General features: G+C 42.8%; 1 protein-coding gene across 5 annotated transcripts in view; it reads right to left on the bottom strand.

Moving 5' to 3' along the window:
- The window catches only part of SOX5 (SRY-box transcription factor 5), a 908,025-nt gene extending 889,237 nt beyond the window's left edge, over positions 1 to 18,788 (bottom strand). For 2 of the 5 annotated variants that reach the window (XM_053921733.1, XM_024575365.3), the window contains exon 1: positions 18,343 to 18,788. The gene's annotated coding sequence lies outside the window, so the exon portion shown is untranslated. The remainder of the gene's footprint in view (positions 1 to 18,342) is intronic. The other 3 variants (XM_053921734.1, XM_024575366.3, XM_024575371.3) reach the window with 2 other exon arrangements.
- Between the last annotated feature and the right edge of the window lie 1,344 nt (positions 18,789 to 20,132).

Below are 20,132 nucleotides of genomic sequence, written 5' to 3'. Positions count from 1 at the left end.
AGTCCTGCTACCTGTCACACTGGAGAAAACAATGTCTCTCTAAGCTCTCTCCTTGTTGCAACAATTAGCTGATCAATCCCCATCTTTCTCATTGATCGAAAGCTCTATATGGGCACAGCCCAAATCGCTTTTGCCTCCCATCGTAGCCCCATCACTCAATATTTGTCATGTGTGACAGAGAACAGACTCACGATAAGAAATATTTTAAATAAGGGAATAATAGATAAGATCTGTCAAAAACAACAATGTTTATTTTAAATTACTATGAAGATCAATATGCAGATAATTACAAAGAGATTAAGTCCAAGTATGGATGGAATCACCTGAAGATTTCAAGGCACAGGTTTGTTTGGGTTTTTTTAGACAATATACATCTTTTACTCAGTAATGGGAAGATCATTTGTACATATATAAAAAGAACCTGAAGTTTCCATTATTGTTAAAAGCACTGTAACACAACAAAGTTTCTACGTTTTTAACTCAGGAGCTATATTTAAGACTATGTGATTAGGGTTTCTTAAGAACCCAACATTGATCCATATCCTTATTAAGATTTCTATATACTGGTTCCAGATCCGCCACCTTTTAATTTGATCTGTAATGAAAAGTAATAGTGATGCTACTTAAAATGTATTTATCCCCTTCCTTCCAATATTCAAAGCAACAAACATTTTTGAGCAGGCCCTATTAAACATAAAAATGAGAACACAACTAAAATGAATTTTTATTAACAAAATAAAAGTTAATAAGTAAGCTAAGCTATCTAAAGTTCAGGCACAAGATGAATCTGGGATAATTCTTTTAAGCCAGGATGAGTTTTCCCAGAAAAATGCTTATAAATATTTAAAAATCCCAAAAGGACATGAAGGAACTTACCACATTTATGAAAGGTTTTTGTCTTTTCAAGTTCTCTATTGCTGAGACAACACAAATAAAGATATCTTTTAATTACTGCATGTAACTGATTTATAAATTTATGAGTCAGAGAAAAAGAAGCATCATGAAAATATTCAAAAGCATGCTGGAATAGAAGGCAGGATATGGCCCTTAGATTGAAGCCAGATACACAGAGGGGAAACAGTGTCGGTGTGGCCCTGACCTTCTCGTGAATAACGAGGACTTGCTAACCAGGAGGAACGGCCCAGGCATGGCGGCCCTGGCCAGCACACGTGCACACAGAAGACAGACAACTGCACACACAGACACACAGGCCCCCTCTGTGATTTTTAAAATATTTTAAAACATGAAAACTATAATCTAAAACCTTATTTATTTTCTATACTTGGAGTTCATACTATCTCATTTAAATAGTGGCAGTGGTCAAATTCATAAAATGTCAAAATTTGCCTCCAGTACACATTCCCCCCATTTAGAACATAACTTCTGTTCTAGAGATCTAGCTCTGAAGTCCTCGAGATGGACGGGGAAAACCATGAGCCAATGGAATGCGGACGAAAATGCCACAACTTCTATTTACATTCCTTACCTATAGATATTCTTTATTCCTTTTGAAATTGCTATCTTTGTGTTCACTATTAGGAAAGTCATACTTTTTTAGTCAGGGTGTATGTACAGGGTCCAAAAACAACGAGGAAAGTACTGACTTAGATGCCCATCCAGGAACCTGGAAAACCCTACGCCGCTGTCGGAATACTGGCCAAGAATTCCCCTACCAGCACATGCCTGTGTCCAATCAGCTGTCCTACCTCCAATTAAAATGTTCCCTTGGTCTCACTCCATAAAAAAATAATTTCTCCAAAGCTGGAAGTTCAAGATGATCCACATGGTTTTCTTTTCTAAGCGATTGCAAGGCTGCCACAAGGGGCCCCAGGGTCCTCCCATCACAATAGGAAGGAATCAATGTAATGCTCTGCTCTCTCTTTTCTCTCATCATCTTATCTCACATCATAGTTTCCATATGCTTTAGGAAGTGGTTATGGATTATACTGTGTAATTTTTAGCTAAATTAACCCTTATAAAGTTAACAGGTGGTTTTAAAATTTTTCCTTGAAAACAAAACAAAACAAAAATCTACACATTTTCAAATTATTATAATGCAAATATAAGTGAATATGGGAAAATGACAAAACTGTATCTTTTAGACCTACTGCTCTTTGTCAGCCATGTTTCAAGAAAAATCTATGAAAATTCAAAAAAATTTAAAGAAAAAGTCTCAGGAAGTTTGTGTTTAGTGGATGCCGTGGTGTGCTACCTGGTGGCACTCACTTCTCAGTTGCCAGGAGAACTGGCTGCTGAACGCTCACACCTAAGGCCCTTCCCATGAGTTGCCCTCATCCAAACTTGCACCCCAACCCAAGATGGCACACATCCAACATAAACGTGGGTTACAACGGTCTGCTGCCCTTGCCTCAGTTCAGGACGGCTCTGAGGAGCCATCTAGTTCCAGGGCTCCCCATAGCTGAGCTGAAGCCTCAGCTGCGTCACAGTCAACTTTCCCTTCAGTCCATCCTGCATCTCTCAGCCCTTTGCAGGTGTTGTTTCCAAGAGCCCTCCAATCAACCAAACCCACTGCATGCAAATCTGCCTGTCAGAGTTGGTCTCCAGGGAACTGCGATATTACTTCAGCTATCATTTAGCATAAACCATGCTCTAAGTCTTATTGTGCCCTGAATATTAACTATAGTACGACACATGTATATAAATTATCAACATATGAAGTCTGTCCAGAAGGTATCCAGCCATGTATTATGAAAAATAGAGACATTTATTGAAGAAGATACAAGATACAAGAAACACTGTACATAGGACAATGACACATCGGTAGCCTTCAAAGTAGGCACCTTGAGACCTCACACAATTCTTCCAATTGCCATCAACTGCCCCATCATACTTTCCTGAATCTCATTGACAGTCTGAAATCTCTTCCCTTTCAAAGGTGATTTTAGTTTTGGAAAAAGGCAGAAGTTGCAGGGTGGTGCCAAATCTGGGCTGCAGGGGGGTAAATCACCTGGGTGATTTGATGTTTTGCAAAAATCTCTGCACGAGACGTGATGCATGAGTGGGCACATTGTCATGAGGAAGCTGCCAATCATCAGCTGCCCAGAACTGTAGCCTTCTGAATCACCCAAATTGTTTCTGTGGAGGAATGTTCAAGCGCAACAGAAAATTTGATGCAGATTGAATGCTGTATGGCTCAGTCATTTTGAATGTGAGGGCCACACAGTACACATGCTCACTCAACAGCATCTACCGGCCCCCAGTGACTAGTACAGTGAAGTCGTCACTGTTCACACGTGTGCCTACCAGTCCACTCTCTTTGGCTGCCCAGTTACATCAATGTCATGCAAACCATTCTCATTATACTAACAATGGCTGGACTTTTTCCAGACAGACCTCATAGGTGTCTATGCATGTACATGCATACACATGTTCTGGAGGATTGTGGAATCTAAAAATTTCATTGACAGGGACCCTAAAGTATTAATATGTCACCAAATGTGCAAAGATAGCATTTTAGCTGTATATTTATGAAGTCAGTTTTCTTTTCTTTCTTTTTTTGTTGTTTTTTTTTGACTAATGTGTCATTACTTCATTCACAAGCAAAGCAGACCATGTTACCTACCACTCTAAGGTTTCCCATGGCCTAGACGACAGACTGTGGAGTAGAAATCTATGATAAAGAGATCACCTTGATCTGACCCCTACCAAACATTACAGCCACATCTCTACTGCTCCCTGTCATGTGCTTTATGTTTCACGGACTCCAAACTCTCTAAAATTTTGAAAACACTGATGCTATTTCTCACCTCCCTGCCTCTTAACTCATGCTGTCCTGCCTGCTTTCTCAGAGCACCACCCCCCGCCCTACTGAGCTTAACTCAGAGCCTTACCAAGGACAGGGTGGTGGGAGCAGTGTGCCCACGTGAGGCAGTAACGGGCTGCGATGTTGCAGGAATTTTAACAAGCATTAGGTAACTGACTAGAAGTCAATGGGCTTCTGATTATCACCTGGCTCCAACAATGCTAAATTACAGCATAATACAGTGGTCCTTCCCACTAGGACTGACTAACAGCCCTGGCCCTCCCTGAATACGCCATTCACCCATTTTAGGCCTTGACTCAGAAATTCCAGTAAACATTGAGCACTTCTAGTAAAACTTGTGGGTTTGAACAAAGGCTATTATTAACTCCAGGAAAACCAAATAAGTTGTATGCAAAGTAAAATAATCAATATATAATAATCTCAGCAATAAACAACATTCACATAGTCAAAGTAAATGAACTGATTTAACTCCCCCCCCAAAAAAAAGGATGAAATTACAGTAAGACAACAGGAAAAGGAATATGCGTGATATTGGGAAGTAGGGGTAGGGAAAAGTATTATAACAAAGCCAAGCAATAGGTAGTCAACAAAAACTAACATTTTTTAAAAAATAAAAACATGCACTGGCTGGGTGGTACAGTTGGTTGGAGTGCTGCCCTGTACACCAAAAGGTTGCGGGGTCAATCCCTATTCAGGGCACAGACCTAGGTTGCAGGTTCAATCCCCAGTCAGGGTGAATACCAGAGGAAACCAACTGATGTTTCCCTTTCCCTTTCTCTCTCTCTTTCTCCTTCCCTCTCCCACTTTGTGTTGAAAATCAATAAACATATCCTTGGGTAAGGATTAAAAAATAAAAATAAGAAACATAAGGGGTAAATATTTTATTTAGAAATACAGTGTTGAAAGTAGTAGGAACGGGGTAGGCATGATCAGAAGTAAGATTGAGTGGTACTTTATTATATAGCCTTGAGTTTTATATGATATGCACAAACTTTATTTTAATATGCATTTAATAGGTTAATAAAATACTCAGCTCATACAATTCATTTAGAAAACCTTCCCCAACCTCTCTTCAGTGATCTCAAAATACTCTATCACTATACCTATCACATTGATATATTATAATTACCAGTTTGTATTACTAGCTCCTCTATCAAATCCTGGTTCGTACAGACAACAACTATGACTTGTTTATATTTGTATCCTCTGGCAGAAAGGACACTTAAATTCAAATCTGAATTCAATAAATACTTACTGAGCTTCAAGTAGACAAAAGTAGTAATAAGATACAGGTTCCTGAGTTACAACCATAAAATATCATCACATCGGAGAGTTTATTATATGCCAAGGATTTTTTAAAATGCTTTGTATTCATTCTCTCTTGATTCCTCACAACTGCTTTATGAGGTAAACAAAATCATCCCCATTTTGCAGATGGGGAATCACAGATGGAGAAGGTTACATAAATTGCCCAACTAGAGAGAGGTCAATAATGACCCCAAAGAGCAGTATAACATTGAACTACAACACCTGCATTCCTAGGCACAAACTCACATCTCTCAAAAGATATGCTGTGTCCACTTACAATATAGAATTAAAGTCATAAAAGCAGCTACAGATGTAAATATAAAATCAGAAGGAGAAGGCTTTGGTCAGTATATTTTGTGAGGATACTGTGAAAAACTAAAATTTAATTTGGAAATTAAAGGATGGGGAGTGTTTCGAGAAATCTATAAAGACAGACATAAAAATGTGGAGGCTGACGTGCACACGCAGACAGGAGGCACGACATTTTCTGCGTCACATCTGTCTGCTGGAATGCGCAAGGGCTCGAGCAGGTACAGAGCCAGCAGCAGAGTCCCTGGGACAGGTGAGGATTTTGGCATCTGTTTTCTGAACCGATGCAACATGGCAACAATGGGTAATTACTGGGGGGGGGGGCATCCCATTAGGTGGGTGGAGTTAGAATATGGGGGGAGGAGTATTGTTACATATCACCGGAAACTGGATGATTTCCCCTCATGTTTGCTTCTGAAATCCTCTCGCGTGCATCTCCAACACTACTGCCACAGTCCAAAGTCCAAACCACCATCTGTCTCTTGCCCGATCACTGCAATTACCTCCTTATTAGCTTGCCCAAATTCATGCCTGCCTCTCTTAAATTTGATCTACACACCATAGCCACGCATTACTCAGTGGGTTTCTTTTCACCCTTGCTAGGAAGACTCAACTCTCTAACAAGGCTTCATGCTGTGATCCCCGTCTACCTCTACAGCCTAATCTACATCCATTTCCCAGTCGCTCTGCCCCAGCCATGCTGGCCTTCTAATTCCAAAAACATACCCCCCTCCCTCTCCCTGTGGAGCCTTTGCACACGCTACTCCCTATGTCTCAAAAGTGTTTTCTTCTCTTGTCTTTTTACCTCATTAACCACCCTTCAAATGTGACTTCCTCAAGACAGCCTCCTCTGACTGCCCTCCCCAAATATATCATAGGATTTTCCTATATGTTGTATGTACTTCTGTGAAAGTTCATGATTCTACAATCATGAATGTAGGTCATTGTTTGATTACAGTTTATCTTCCCTAATAAACTTTAAATCCTTGTGTGGAAGGTGTGTGCCTGCTTCACACATCACTGACTCTTCAGTAGGTAACGTGGTATCCAGCTCATCATAGTAGGTGTTCCATAAATATTTGTCGATTATTGAATGAATGAAGACATAAAACAAAAAGAGAAAGCCAAAATACAGAGTCAAGTGGACTGGGAACCAAGATAAGCCAATTGATGAGGAGGTTTGAAGTAGATGGGAAAAGCCAGTCTAGCAGGACGCCCTGAGTCGTACAGGGTTCAGGTGTGAGCAGGGGTTTTATGCATCGCCCCTGGTCTCTGGCATGAACATTCTGAGTACAGTTGATAAGGTTGGTGTGTTGCAGTCATTTTGGGAGTCATCTGGGAAATTGTGTTCAGCTCAAATCCAGATCAGAAGCAAATTGTTCTCAAAGGAAAAGTTGCAAATATGAGCCTAAAAGATAGATTTGGAGATAGATGGTAAGGCCCTCAAAAACAGGCTTAAGGTTCTCAGTCCCATCATGTGCAGTACTCAGGCACTTGGGATTTTTGAGAAAGGGCCAGCATGGTCTGCACAGCATGTGAGGAAGACTGGCCTGACAGTGGTAAATGCGGCAGACTGTAAAGAGAGATCCTAGAGTGGGGAACTTGGCAATAGCTCAGACATACACTGAAAAGAGACTGCTGCAGAGGGATAGAAGCGTGCATGCATATAAGGAAAAGGGAAAATGCAGTGTCATTGTGAGGGCTGACTCAATAGGACTTAAACGTGCTTCCTACATCACAATGGGTAAGAGCCCAGTCTTCAAAATCATACCAGTCTGGGTTCAAGTCTCAGTTCCACCACTCACCAAGGATGATTTGGGCAAGTTCAGTTTCCATATCTGTATAACAGGGCAACATCTGTATCTACATCAGAGAGTTGCTACAAAGAAGCATTAAAAATATACTGCTTCGCACAGTCCCTGGCAAGAGTAAACTATCGATTAACATCAACTATTCTTTCAAGCTAGACAGGAGGACAGTGATGGTATGCCAGGAAACATTTTTGGTCACCTATGGTAAAGGGTTAACTCCTGTTCTGGCTTCTGATCTGGATTCATGCCAAATACAATCACCTCCAACTCTGTCAGAGACCTTATTCTTCAAGCTGCTTAAACCATTTCTAAACTTAGGCTTTTGAAATTTATTACTAGTTGCCCCCCCTCACTGTAATGCTGCCCCCCTCAGAAGCTCTCCCACATACTAAACTTGGTGGCAAACCCTCCGTGGCTAAATACACCACTCCTCTCTTCCCAAGAAACGTCAGAAAGATTAGGTCGAAAGAAAATGCAATGTTAAGCTCAGTGTTTAAGAGTTAACAGAGAGTGATTTTTTTTCCTCCAAGGATAGGTAATAGCATCAGATTCTGAAATTAAGCACAGCAGGAAGAAAGAGGCAGCATAGATTTCACAGAGTATCATGGGCCTCTGCAATAAAGCACTTAAAAATGCCTTGTATTGCTAATTCTTTACACAATCTCCTTTTATTTCCAAAGCGGTATGTGGGGCTTGAGCCGTGAGACTCGCATTGATGTTAACATTACACTGCTTGAATTAGAGCCATTTTTCTACTGAAACTCCTGTTAGGTTTAGAATTACTTTTTACCTTTTTCCCCCAATACATTTTCCAGCCTGACTTTCCAGATCAAATGAATGGTTGCCTCTTCTAACAATGCTGAATCCACCTTTGTAATCATTACCTTAGCAAAACATCCTTCCCCGCGAGATTCCAATAACCAGGCCTTGAACTTATATGGGAAGCTTGCCTCCTTAAAGTTCACTGGATCACACATCAGTCTGGGAATTCGAAGTAAAGGAGTGCAGCTCTCCGGGTCTGCTTTCAATTTCCCACCTACCCCCTACCCACAGGCCCGAGTCAATACTGTGTAGTCACTGATCGGACTACCCAGCAAATGCTTATTAAATAGATAATACTGGCCAGGCACTGTGCTAAGTACCGTGGTGGGTTTTCGGAACAGTAAATGAAAGTGTCATTGGCAGCAAAGCACTGCCTCGTGACAGGCAAGGAATCCGATGGAAACATCACTACGCTCTAACTGAACCAAGAAAGTACAGTTTTACGAAGTTTTTGTAATTTTCAAGGTCACCAATCTATTGGTTAGCGTGGGTAAGGGTTTTTTCTTTTTTCACAAGACATTTTTGTATCTTGAGAAGCCTGTTTTTTCCAGTCCGTGTGAATACCCTGTCAAATATTTATCAAGTCCTGTGACCATAGGGGGAACAAAACTGATTCTGTCCCTGCCTTCCTGTAGTGACTGCTGCTCCCAAGACCCTACAAACAGCGGCCTGCTGACTTGGTCCCATACAGACCCCAGATTTGTGCCTGCACTGTTTATGTGAATGTAAGAAAGCGCTTTCCTGTAAGCACCCTACTAGTCTAGTTACAACCTTGTTCTTGTCTTCTCACTGGGGTTCCTTCTCAGTATATTCTGCCTTGACTTCTTCATCCACAATAATCATCAGCCAACTACTGTAATCTATTTTCCACATATTATACTTCCTCTGTTTCTACTCATTTGTTAAGCGAAGGTCTTTAAGCACCTACTAAGCACCAGATACTGTTGTACCTATTTGGGATACAGAGCTGGATAAATAAATCAACTTCTGGTCTTCAGTGTGCTTAGCCACCTCAGATTTGTCCTGTTAGAAAGTCCTGTCCAAGCCCAGAAGGCACATAACTGCCAGCCTGCCCCGGGCCCCAGGCCCCAGCCCACAACTAAAGCTGCACTTTGCCTCGGCACTGCTGCTCTTCTTTCCTTCCATCTGCCTCATAGGTAACTTACCACCGAAGTAAATCCATACGATTTTGTATTACTGGTTCTCAAACTGTTGTGTGCAAAAGAATCGCCAGTCATGCTTGTTAAAGATGCAGGAGATGGGGCTTCAACCACAAAGATCCAGGTTCCCTATGTCTGAGGGGGGCCAGACAGGTACATTTAAAAAAATATATCCCAGGTGGTTTTCAACTAGGTGATTGGTTACTTACTTTTAAGAAACCCTATTCTTTAACTTCCTGTGATGTCACTTGGTATGTATCCAGAATCTCCACTTCAAATGAGAAAGGACTTCTTTAAGTAAAGTTTAAACAACATGACTCTGTGTGTTCTATAATTGCTTTTTGGTTAATAAATGGAGAGAGCATAATTGATAATAACAATATTTAGAAATCACTGTGCAGCTCAGGCATCATTTTCAGTGGCAGATGTCTTCTCTCTCACCAGTTCCTCCTATCTCCTGTGGTAGAAAGGCTGGTACGGTTAGTGCTCCCATTATATTGGCAGAAATCCACAGCAGTATCTTGGCCACAGCACAGTGAAAAATTACAAATGATGGAGTCAAAAAGGACAGAAATCCCAGCATCGATTCTCCTGTTCATTAGCTGAGGGAAATGAGCAAGCACCTGACCCATCTATGAAAAGGGGAAAATACCTACCTAGTTGGTGGGCTGTGAAGTTTAAACTAGAACATAGTCAAATGCTCAACTGCTGTTAGTTTGACCACTTTCCCATCGTGCAAGGCTGCTCTGAACCACAATGAAGCTTGATTTGCAAGATATGTTGGCTCAGTGATCATTTATTCTGTTGCTGCCCTGTTCCAGGTGTCATGATTGTGCTGTGATACAACACAGTGTCCTCAGCGAGCTTCCCTTCTGCATGTTTTGTCACACTATGGCTACCCCTTTCAAACATGCAGCAATGCATTTAGCACACCTTTCATTTCTCACTTCACCCAGTGAGATTAGCACAATGCTGGGGGGTCAATGATGCCATGAGAATAAAGACCTCATGGTGAGAGGAAGGTTTCATAAGGCACAATAAGCAGTGGCAGGGAATAGAAAGAAGGGAGAGAAGGGCATTTTGGGGGACTGAGAAAAGCCCTAGAAATAAAGAGTGGGCCCATTAAGTTTCTTTATATATGGACAGATTTAGTTAGTTGTTTGTTTAGTGTGCATTAAAATGATCGCTTTATTTCCTGATTTAATGTAGCAAGGACACTGCTATTCTACTAGCAGTGAAGGTATGATAGAGATGAGGCTGAGAGAGGGGGTAAGAAAAGTCAGGACAGAATTATAAGAAGCAGTATGCACTTGTTCAAAAGCAGTGCCCAGTGCAAGAGTAAATGAGACCGATTGTGCCAGACACATATGAGAGACTGCCCATACTGCATAGTAACACCAAGTGTCGCAAGAACGTACATGCAGCCCTCAGTCAGCTGCTGGTACTACACATCGAACTTCAGCTTTCAGTAGCCACGCGTTACACAAGGAAATTTTAGCAGACATCGGATTTGAGGGCAGGCCCTACCTACCCAGAATGGAAATGCATCCGCAACTACTGTCCAGAGGATATGAAGCCTGGGTCAGCAAAGAATTAAATCAGAAGTTTAGGGAGAAACAGCATCTAGCAAACATGCCATCAAATGTTCTAATATTTTTTTCTTTTTTTTCACAAATACGAAGTTCGTCGGCCTTTTTAACTACAGACATGGAAGTAACCAGCACTCACTGTTTGGGGAAAACTATGCCAGAAGCCTCACAGTCAGCTGTCTTTATCCTGGGCACAGATTCCCCAGAGGGGTCACTTGTCTGAGGAATGTGTCAAAAATTAGCTCTCTTTTCCTGCCTCCCATCCTCCTTGGATTTTGAAGTTGTCCCAGAGCCAGTTTCCCACACAGTACAATACACAGAGCCACCTAAAAAAAGGAGGCAAAATACCAGTGGTCTCATGAATCCCACTTGAAGCTGACATGCTAAGGCAATGTCTTATATCCAAAATACAATGCTCCCTCGCTGACACACAAGAATTGCTCTCCGTTACATTACTGAGAATCAGTCCGACTGAGCCTAAAAGGCATAGTCTTCTTCCTCCACGGCAACCCCCCATGCCAGCCCCCCAAAAATAGCAACAACTCAATTCTCAGTCCAATAACGTCTTTTCTCAGATGTTGTTCTCCCAGTGGGTGGAAGAATGAACTGCCTCTATGCCACCAGCTCCTCTACAGTTTCTTTTAATTTAAAGTTACAACAGGAGGGAAGAAAAGAGACTTTCTATTAAGGGACAACTCCCTGAAGGGTCTCTTAGCTGACAAGCGAAGGACTGCTCATGGCAGTGATCAAATCCAACGCAACAAAGTGCTGGTGGCTCTGTGACTCATCACAGCAGGCGCTCGCGCTGAGGGCCACTTGAGTTCAGTGCTTTGTGGTGCGGCAAGTTGGTTTAGGAACAGTAACACAGGGAAGCAAAGACTGGCAAGGTGTTTGAGGCTCAAGATAAAATGCAGACTTACAGTGCAAGTTCCTTCTCAACTGAATAGGAAGCCTGGAGGGGTAAGGAAATTAAGGGAACATTCTGTCTACGTATTGCTTTAAGGCAATTTACGTGAAGATGGTCAAGGTCAGTTGGTCTATGTGTCGTACAGTTTATAACATGGTAAAACTAAGGATTTAAGCATGAGAAATGAACTGTACTATTTTTAAAAGGCAAACACTGGGAATGTTTGCTTACATAAACAATGTCTTATAATTACATGAGATAGAAATTGATTAAATATATTTATGATCCCCTGATACAATCCAGCTATACCTCTCGGCTGCATTTTATGAGTACATTAAAAAGAGTGCAATACATATTGAGCATTTCTTCTGTGCCATGCGTGGTACTACAGATTTACATATAATCCCATATAACCTCATTTAATCTAGGACTCTGTGAGGTGATACTATCATTATGCTCATTTTACAGTGAAGGCAAATAAAGCATCAGAGAGCTCAAAAAAAAAAGTCATGATGTTTTTAGTGGTAGGTCCACCTGACCGGAGTGACTGCTATTAACCCCTAGGCGATACCGCCAAACCATAACTGTACCACTCAGATGTCCTTTGCAAGAATATAATGGACTCAGTGTCCCCACCAGCTGCCCCTACGTCTCTAGCATCATTTATGCACCAAGACCATACATGCTTCAGAGGACCTCTCCTAGCCAATGACTGAGCACAGTGGGGGTGCGAATGCAGGCCATTCCTTAGGAACAGGACTCTCTTCCAATGGCTGCTCTCTCCTTGCCTAGCCTAACCTCAGCTTCTTCCTTCTCAGTCCTCTGTCCTTCTTTACATAAATGCCAAACCTGGATCACTGGCACAAGGCTGTCCCAGCCTTCTCCTGCTGCCTCCCCCAATAAACTTCTTAACATGTTTAACTCCATCGTGGCATCTGCTTCTTGAGGGACCAAAATTAATGCAATAATCGAGTCATTTCTTTGCTTTTTAAAAAAGCCTTTCCTTTATCTTTGGTCAGTTGTACATATAGAGAAATTTTCTCTAGCATTGGGAAGAGAAAATAACCACTAATTTCTGCATATACTACTATATGTTACCTCTTCAATGGTATAATTATTGTGCCTTTCTCCTTGCAACCAATTTAAACAACCAAACAAACCTATGAGATTCTCCTTGAAGGAACTGTTGACTCCATAGAGCAAACTATTACAAAGTCAGATTTATTTCTTTTCCAAGTAGAATTTCTCTCTATCCACATGTACTATAACTTAATATAACGTAGTGATAGATAATTATCAATGGATAAAATTACAAAAATAAATTCACTAGTTTATGTCTATAATGGGAAATCAAAAAGAATAACAAGAGATCTCCAATTAGGTCCTAAAGTTTTTGTTTGCCTTTACCTATTATGAGGATAAAATGTTAATTACTAAAGGCAGATTTATATGAATTAAAGATAGAAGTCACACTTGCACCAGATACAGCATCTTAATATAACCACATTGTCAGAGATCATGTATAGATGTTAACTGAATCTCTATTTTAAAGTGTTGATCTCAGCCTCAAGGAAGTGATATATTTTTCTCCTTACTCAAATGAGTTCAAAGTAAGTACAAAATGAAGCTTAAAACATTATTAATGATCAAAAAAAGCTTGATTGGAGGGAGAGGAGAGTGCAGCTCTCACTTACTGAGCACCTAATTCATGCCGGACCCTATTGTAGGAGTTTGACATGTATCTAGTGTGACTCATGTAAACCCCTGTAAGAAAAAGCATCATCATCCCAGCTTTAGAGGTGAAGAAAAGGGGCAGAGCACTGAATGTTCAGAACTCCAAGTCATGGGAGAATTACAAATAGACCTAACCTCAGATGCTCCAAAAACTGGTGGGATCACTTCTTCCACATCCTGGTTCTTTCCTGAATTCCCTACCTCTAAGACTTAATTGGTCCATTAGTGACAATTCAATACCTGAGCTTCCCGGAAATGTCAACTAGAGGTCAAACCAGAGCCCTACCATACTGTTCGACATGCGATACCACGTAATCATGAAGATTAATTGAATGATGAGTAACTGGGCAGCAAAGACATAGTTTTTTTAAAAAACTTATAATAAACTTTAATAAAGAATGAATAGACCTATACTTGTAGAAATCAATACCACTACCACAACCACTCCGAAAAACACATTTTTTTCTGGGCTGTTTTTTACTTTTTAAGACTCAGTTTTTAAAGGGTGGTTATTTAACATACTCTTTAAACACATTCACTTTTCCTCTACCTTTATCAACATGTTGCCCCTACTGAATGTCATTCTTACCTGTAAGCGGGGTAATTACTTGTCTATTAGGAATAATTTCAGTGGTACTAAAAAAAATCCCTATGTCTATAAATATTTCTTCTTGGCAGCTTCGCTTGACACTTATAATCCCCACAGGTCTTTCCTAAGTAATTAGATGGTCCTAATAAACTGCAAAACTAATAATAATAATAATAATACCTAGAGAATTAAACCATAATAAGCTATTGACATGTTTGAATTAATTAATTTCTGAGCCAGAGGTTAAACTGCGCAAATGGGGCAGAAATTTAGAAGGGTCCATTCAGGCAAACTGGGCAGTTAGCGAGGGCCCATCCTAAAATTCAGGCCAGTGGTCAGGAGGGCATTCAAAAGCACCCATGTAGGCAGCTAACTGGGGAGAGGTTTGTAGGAAACAACCCCAAAAGCACATTCCCCTTAATTTTAAAGACAAGGAGACCAAATCCAGTAAAGGCTATTAAATACACCACCAAATGCCCCCCACACGGCGCAAGGGAAATGACTGAAAGTGCCTGAGTGCCTGCCCGACGCCTGAGCCTGACTGAGGTGCTCCGCTCCTCTCCCTTTAAATACAAAAATGCAGTATTTTTAAGCAAAATATTAGACCCTTGCTTCACATTCTTAAAAATTTCATTTTACTCTTCTATGAAGAACAACTTTTCATGCAGATAAACTCTTGGTTTAATGAAGATCACTAAATAACTATCCTACCTCTACAATCCTTCTCCTAAATGTTAGGTGTGAGTACGTACTTATGCTACATCACACAAAGAAAATAAACAGCAAAGACCCCACTCACATTTGAGAGTCATTTACCATGCCCACTCCCCACCCGCCGTAAGGGGGATTATAGTAACAAGACTAGACTGATCATAATTGGATTAAGAACTATAATTCTTTAATTCATTCATCAAATTGAGGCATTTGGAAACATTTATTTACAGAGTTGTTTAGACAGTTTTGTGTAGTGTTTTTCAAGATAAACCAAAATGTCTTTCTGAAAGAAGTTTCAGATCCCAAATCATTAACATATGAAAACCAAATGTGGACAATTTACAAATGGGTGTTTTAAAACAATGTTTGCAACAAAATTGGACTTTTATTTTATTAACTATCTACAACTCTAAGTTCAGGATATAGTTTATATAAAACAGCCAAGCACTTTTTTCACCTTCAAACTAAATCCACAGTTCGCAGGCTAAAACACTGAGACGAGCGTGTGAGGAGTGCACTGACTTCAGGCCCAGACAAATAAGTTTTCCAGGTCCCTCTCAAAACTCAAATTGTAGCGTTCTCTACTATGGGGTGATTCACCCAGGTGATGCCAATTAATCATATCCAACAATCTGCCCTTTGAAAATCTCAAGTGTTCAACACTGGAACTCTAAATTATTTGAAGTCTGGTGTATTTTAGATTACTAAAAACAAGTCTTATCCTGCCCCATATATTTCTTTTTTAAATAATGCGAACATGCCTTCAAAATGATTGCCTACCATTCAGTAAAAGCATAGAGCTTTTTCAAGAAGACAATCCATTCTTTTAATCATTGTATCATACTTTTTCATTTGCTTTATAAGAAAAAAATTGTTCAAATTTTCAAGTTCATTCTTTTCACTGGAGAATGAAAATTTAACCTTTCCTATAGCTCTCCTATTGCACCCCTAACAAGGGCAAATAAAGAAGCCATACCATCTGAATATAAGATTCACTTTTTTATTCTTCACTATTTACTCCATGTACTCCATAGATAACATCTTTATGAGCACATATTCATTTTTTCCTTTTACAAAACCATGTGTCAGTCCAAACAGGATGTGCATTTACATGTGCAGCACTAAGTTCACTTGAAATAACCACTGGATCTCAAATGCCCGGTATTTACCAAATACCTTTGAGAGTTTTGAATCCTGTATATAACATGCCATTCAACCAGAACTGTTTAAGCTCAACAACAAAACTAGTACAGAGTTTCTGTATAGAGCTGAAGCTCTTTTTTTCATATATTAAGTGTTTACTCTTTCAAGTCTATGTCAGATTGGTTCATTCTTGCCCATTCAAAACGGCTACAAAAAGATTTTTAAAAACCCACAAGCAAATAAAAAACTCTGTAAGTCCTCCATGTATAAGGTTGTTAGAAGACCACTGGAAAGAAAAGGAAAAAAAGAAAGAATTTCAAGCGAGTGTGCTAGTATATAGTTAACACAAATAACTAAATAATTATGCACATCCCTTCCCACCCCCACAAGTAAATGTTTTTAAACAACTCATCTGATGAAAGATCTACCTTTTAGGCAAACAAAAGCAATCCCTACCAGGGGAAGGGTTTCAGGCTGTATTGCATCAGTTCTGAGCGATGCTTATGATTTTTATCTTGTACAGTTCTGAGGAGTAAACAGTTGATGACATAATTAGCAGCAGAACTTTGCACAATGCCTGACAGAACTTTCAGTGTAAGTGCTCCTGATTTTAAATCATCGTGGCTGCATTTATCTAGGCTTCAGCCTCCGAGCTATATTTAAATCAGGAAGAAGCACCCTCAGAAACTTTGTCCCATGCATCCACATTTGAAACCAGATCCCTTCCCTATCACAGGGAACAGCGGTTCGCAATACAGCTGAGTTCCTTCAAAATTAGATCAAAATCCAGCAGTTCTGTAAAGACCCTAAGAAATTGCCGGCCTTTTAGATTCTATAAAAGTCAAACTTAAAAAACATTTCCGTATACTTTAAAACCATCTGGTCCTTAACCTAATAACTCTTGGCAATCGAGCCTGACTCCTGTAATCCTGATCAAAAACCGTGCTCTGGTTTTTCTGATTGAAATGTCCATTGCCTGTGAATCTCCTGCGCGCCTACAGCATTGGCCTGTTTTGTTTGCGTGGGTTTTTTTTTCTTTTTGTAAGGATACTAGAGGGCTTTATTTATGACCATCAAGGAAACAAATCACTCTGTCTAGTCCCTTTGCAGATTCCCACACTTATTACCCAAAATCCCACAGATCTCCCTTGGTCTTGCCCTTGACTAAAGAACTGTGCTGAGCCTGAAGGCAGCCTCTGGGGAAATCGGCTCAAGCCTTCCTGGCAAACTACTTTGGATATCTGGATATTGTGAGGATCCAACTGGGATAGCACAGATTCCTAAACTTTTCTAAAGAAGTACAGTTGACTGCCACCCAGAGTGCCTGAGTTGGCTGACCCTGAGAATCTCACCCTGCATATTCACAGAATTCCTCATTTTGACCTGCTTAGTTGAGACAGAGAGACAGTGAAATGAATTCACATTCGCCACACTCTGAATTTTCGCACAGAGGCCAACGTCTTCAGACACTCACCAGGGTCGAACTATTTATTAATATCTTCCCTTTGCCAAGTGTAAGGAAAATTACTATGAAAATATGTAAATAATGCTTCGTGTGCATCCGATGCCAGCAGATCAATACGCAAGAAACTGCTGCTATCAAATGGAAACATTTCCAAATCCAATTTGACTTCAACTTGTATAACCTCTTTTCCTTGCTTATTACTGTAGCCCCAAAGTGTAAGCGAGACTTCCCAAACCCGCGCTTCAAGTGACAACACGTGAGAGGTCTTCACTTCGTGTGTGGGGTGGGGCGGGGAGGGGGGGTAAGTAGTTGCAATTAATAAAGCTTCCGGTCTCTGAAATCCCTAGAATCCTGAAGGATGAGACTTGTTTCCGAAATTCCGGGCGGGAGGGTGGGGGAGTCGTAGGGAGAGAGCTTGCAGAAAGCGAAACAAAAAGACAAAAAGGGGGAATATTCAGGTTGTAGGGTGGGCTGGGGGTCGAGCGTATATTCTAGGAAGGGGAAGGAGCTCTGCCCAACTTTTAGGGTCTGTCGTTTGACGTTAACAGAGGTGCACAGCCTAGCCTAGCATTTTCCCTGCGCTCCTGCCCTCAGCTCTCAGCTCTCAGCAGCACCTCCACCGTCACCACTTAGAAAACAATACCGGCGACAGCACGCAGGCTCCCCACCAAAAACACAAAGTTTCCCATTTCCTGGTCTGGGTTCGAGCACACACCCCAGGGTTCCCCCCCACCCCCGAGCAGGCGCCCCCCGAGGATGACAGGGCCACTTCCAGGCTCGAGCCGCCTCCCGCCTCTCCCTCGCCCCCATTCCAGTCCCTCTCCCTCTGTACTTGAGGAAACTCCGGTGGCGGCCCCCTCCCTCCCCAGCCGGCTCTCCAGCTGGAGCCGGGAACGAGTGCTGAGTGGCGGGCGCGGCGAGCGGCAGAGGGGCGCTCTGCGCCTTGGAGGTCTGCCCACAACAACATCGGGACGAACAACAAAGTTAAAACGCTGCGATTCACGCACCTTACCGGGTCTCCTTAATGTCTCCTCTGGCGTGGGATGCAAAGTGGCACAGTGGCGGGCTGGGGGCCCCCGGGAGGAGACTGGAGATGGGTTTGGTGGCTCGCCTTTTTTCACACTGTGTGCGTGTGTCTGTGTGTGTGAGTGTGTATGAGTGTGTGCGCGCGCGCGTCCCTCTCCCCGGTCTCTCGCTCGCTCGCGATCCCCGTGTAGCTCTCAAGGACGAGGTGAAATCCCTTTGCTGGTCATGAGGCGGCTTCAGAGACAAACAACACAATGCGAGTGCAAATAACAAAAGGCAAAAAGACAGTAGAACAATGGGAGAGGCGAGGGCAGAGCACCAGCCGGCGGTCACCACGGCCGGGCGCCCGCCCCGGGAGGTGCGGCGGGGGCGGGGGCGGGGGCGGCGCCGGGGGCTTCGGCTCCCGCCAGGTCGCCCCGAAGCTCCCGCAAACCCACCCTGACCTCCTTCCTGCGGCTCGCCTCCCGGCCGCCCTCTCTGTCCATCCGAAGGGAACGAGCCCCAGAGTTTGCTTCCCCGTCTGCTGCAGAGTAACTAGATTGTAAATAACGCGGTGATTACCCACACCATGCAGGAATGTTTTAAAAAAAAAAAAATCTGCCCTCCACTTAAAGGAGCGATAAAATGAAATGGCAGGAGTGGGAGGAAGACGCAGGCAGAGTGCGCTCTCTCTAGATCTCGATGGAGCTCGCGTCTATAAATACGCATTCATATTTAGTCCAGTCCCCTTTGTCAACTTCTTCCCTGCGCTGGAAGCGCACCCGCTTCCCCGTGGCCGTGACCCGCGACCCTTCTTGCCCTCACCCCGGTTGCACACAGCAAAGCTCGTCCCGAGGGCACACGTGGGGGGTTGCGGATGTCCGCAGAACCTTCTCGGAGGCAGCCGCCGACTGCCCGGCGCGGAGGCTGGAGCAGCGATAGGTCCGTTTTTAAAGCGACCACTGCCTCCCCCAACCCCGCTCGGCGCCCGCGAGTTCGCGCCACCCGCACTTTGCACCCACCTACTCCTAGTTGCGGGGGAGGGGAGAAAAGTTTTAAGGCGCTCTCATCCCTGCCTCCGGGGTGGTTGAACTGGTTTTGTTTTGAGTGGGTGAAGCCAAAAACCCCATGACCAAGAACCAGGGAATGATATTTAGGGAGAAAAAGGCTCCGTGCTGGGCTACGACTCCTCTGCTACGCCGGAGTTGGTGCGTGAAGGCGAGACGGGGACCCCGAGTTCCATCTCCCTCGGAGGAAACTGTGGGCAGTGCCCCGAGCAGAAGCTGAGGACTGAGCGAAGTGTGCTCCGACAGCTCGTGGGCTGCTCGGGCGCTTATCGCCAACGATCTTACTTTCATTGACTTAAAACAGCTGCCGGGGGGCCGGGGGGCCGGGGGGGGGGAGATGAGGGGGGATCCCATTAAATCTCAAATCCGGGGGAGGGAGGATCCTGACTGATCTTCCCAGAACTGGTGTCTAGGAAGGGGCGAGGAGGGAGGTGTCGCGAGGGGGCAGCGGGTCTGGAGGAGGGCGATGGAGAAGCGGTCTAAAACAATACGAGCAACACGTTTCTTTTCCTCTCTGTTCCCTTCCTCTTCTGTAGCTTTTTTTCACCGATTTGCATGTTGTCTTCCCTCATCTCGGTGATTTTTTTTTTTTTTTCCAGACGCGCATCCATTGAGCGAGCCGCGTCCCAGGGCACCCCCAGCATTTCCCAGAGTGCAACACCACCACCAGGGGATCAGGGACCGCAGCCGGTTTATTCTTCACGCGCCTGGAGGAGCAGGGCAGT

The sequence above is a fragment of the Desmodus rotundus genome, chromosome 3 (assembly GCF_022682495.2).
Source record: "Desmodus rotundus isolate HL8 chromosome 3, HLdesRot8A.1, whole genome shotgun sequence".
Classification (NCBI taxonomy): Eukaryota; Metazoa; Chordata; class Mammalia; order Chiroptera; family Phyllostomidae; genus Desmodus; species Desmodus rotundus.
Note: the sequence above shows the minus strand (reverse complement) of the source record. Positions and strands in the feature narration are given on the sequence as shown.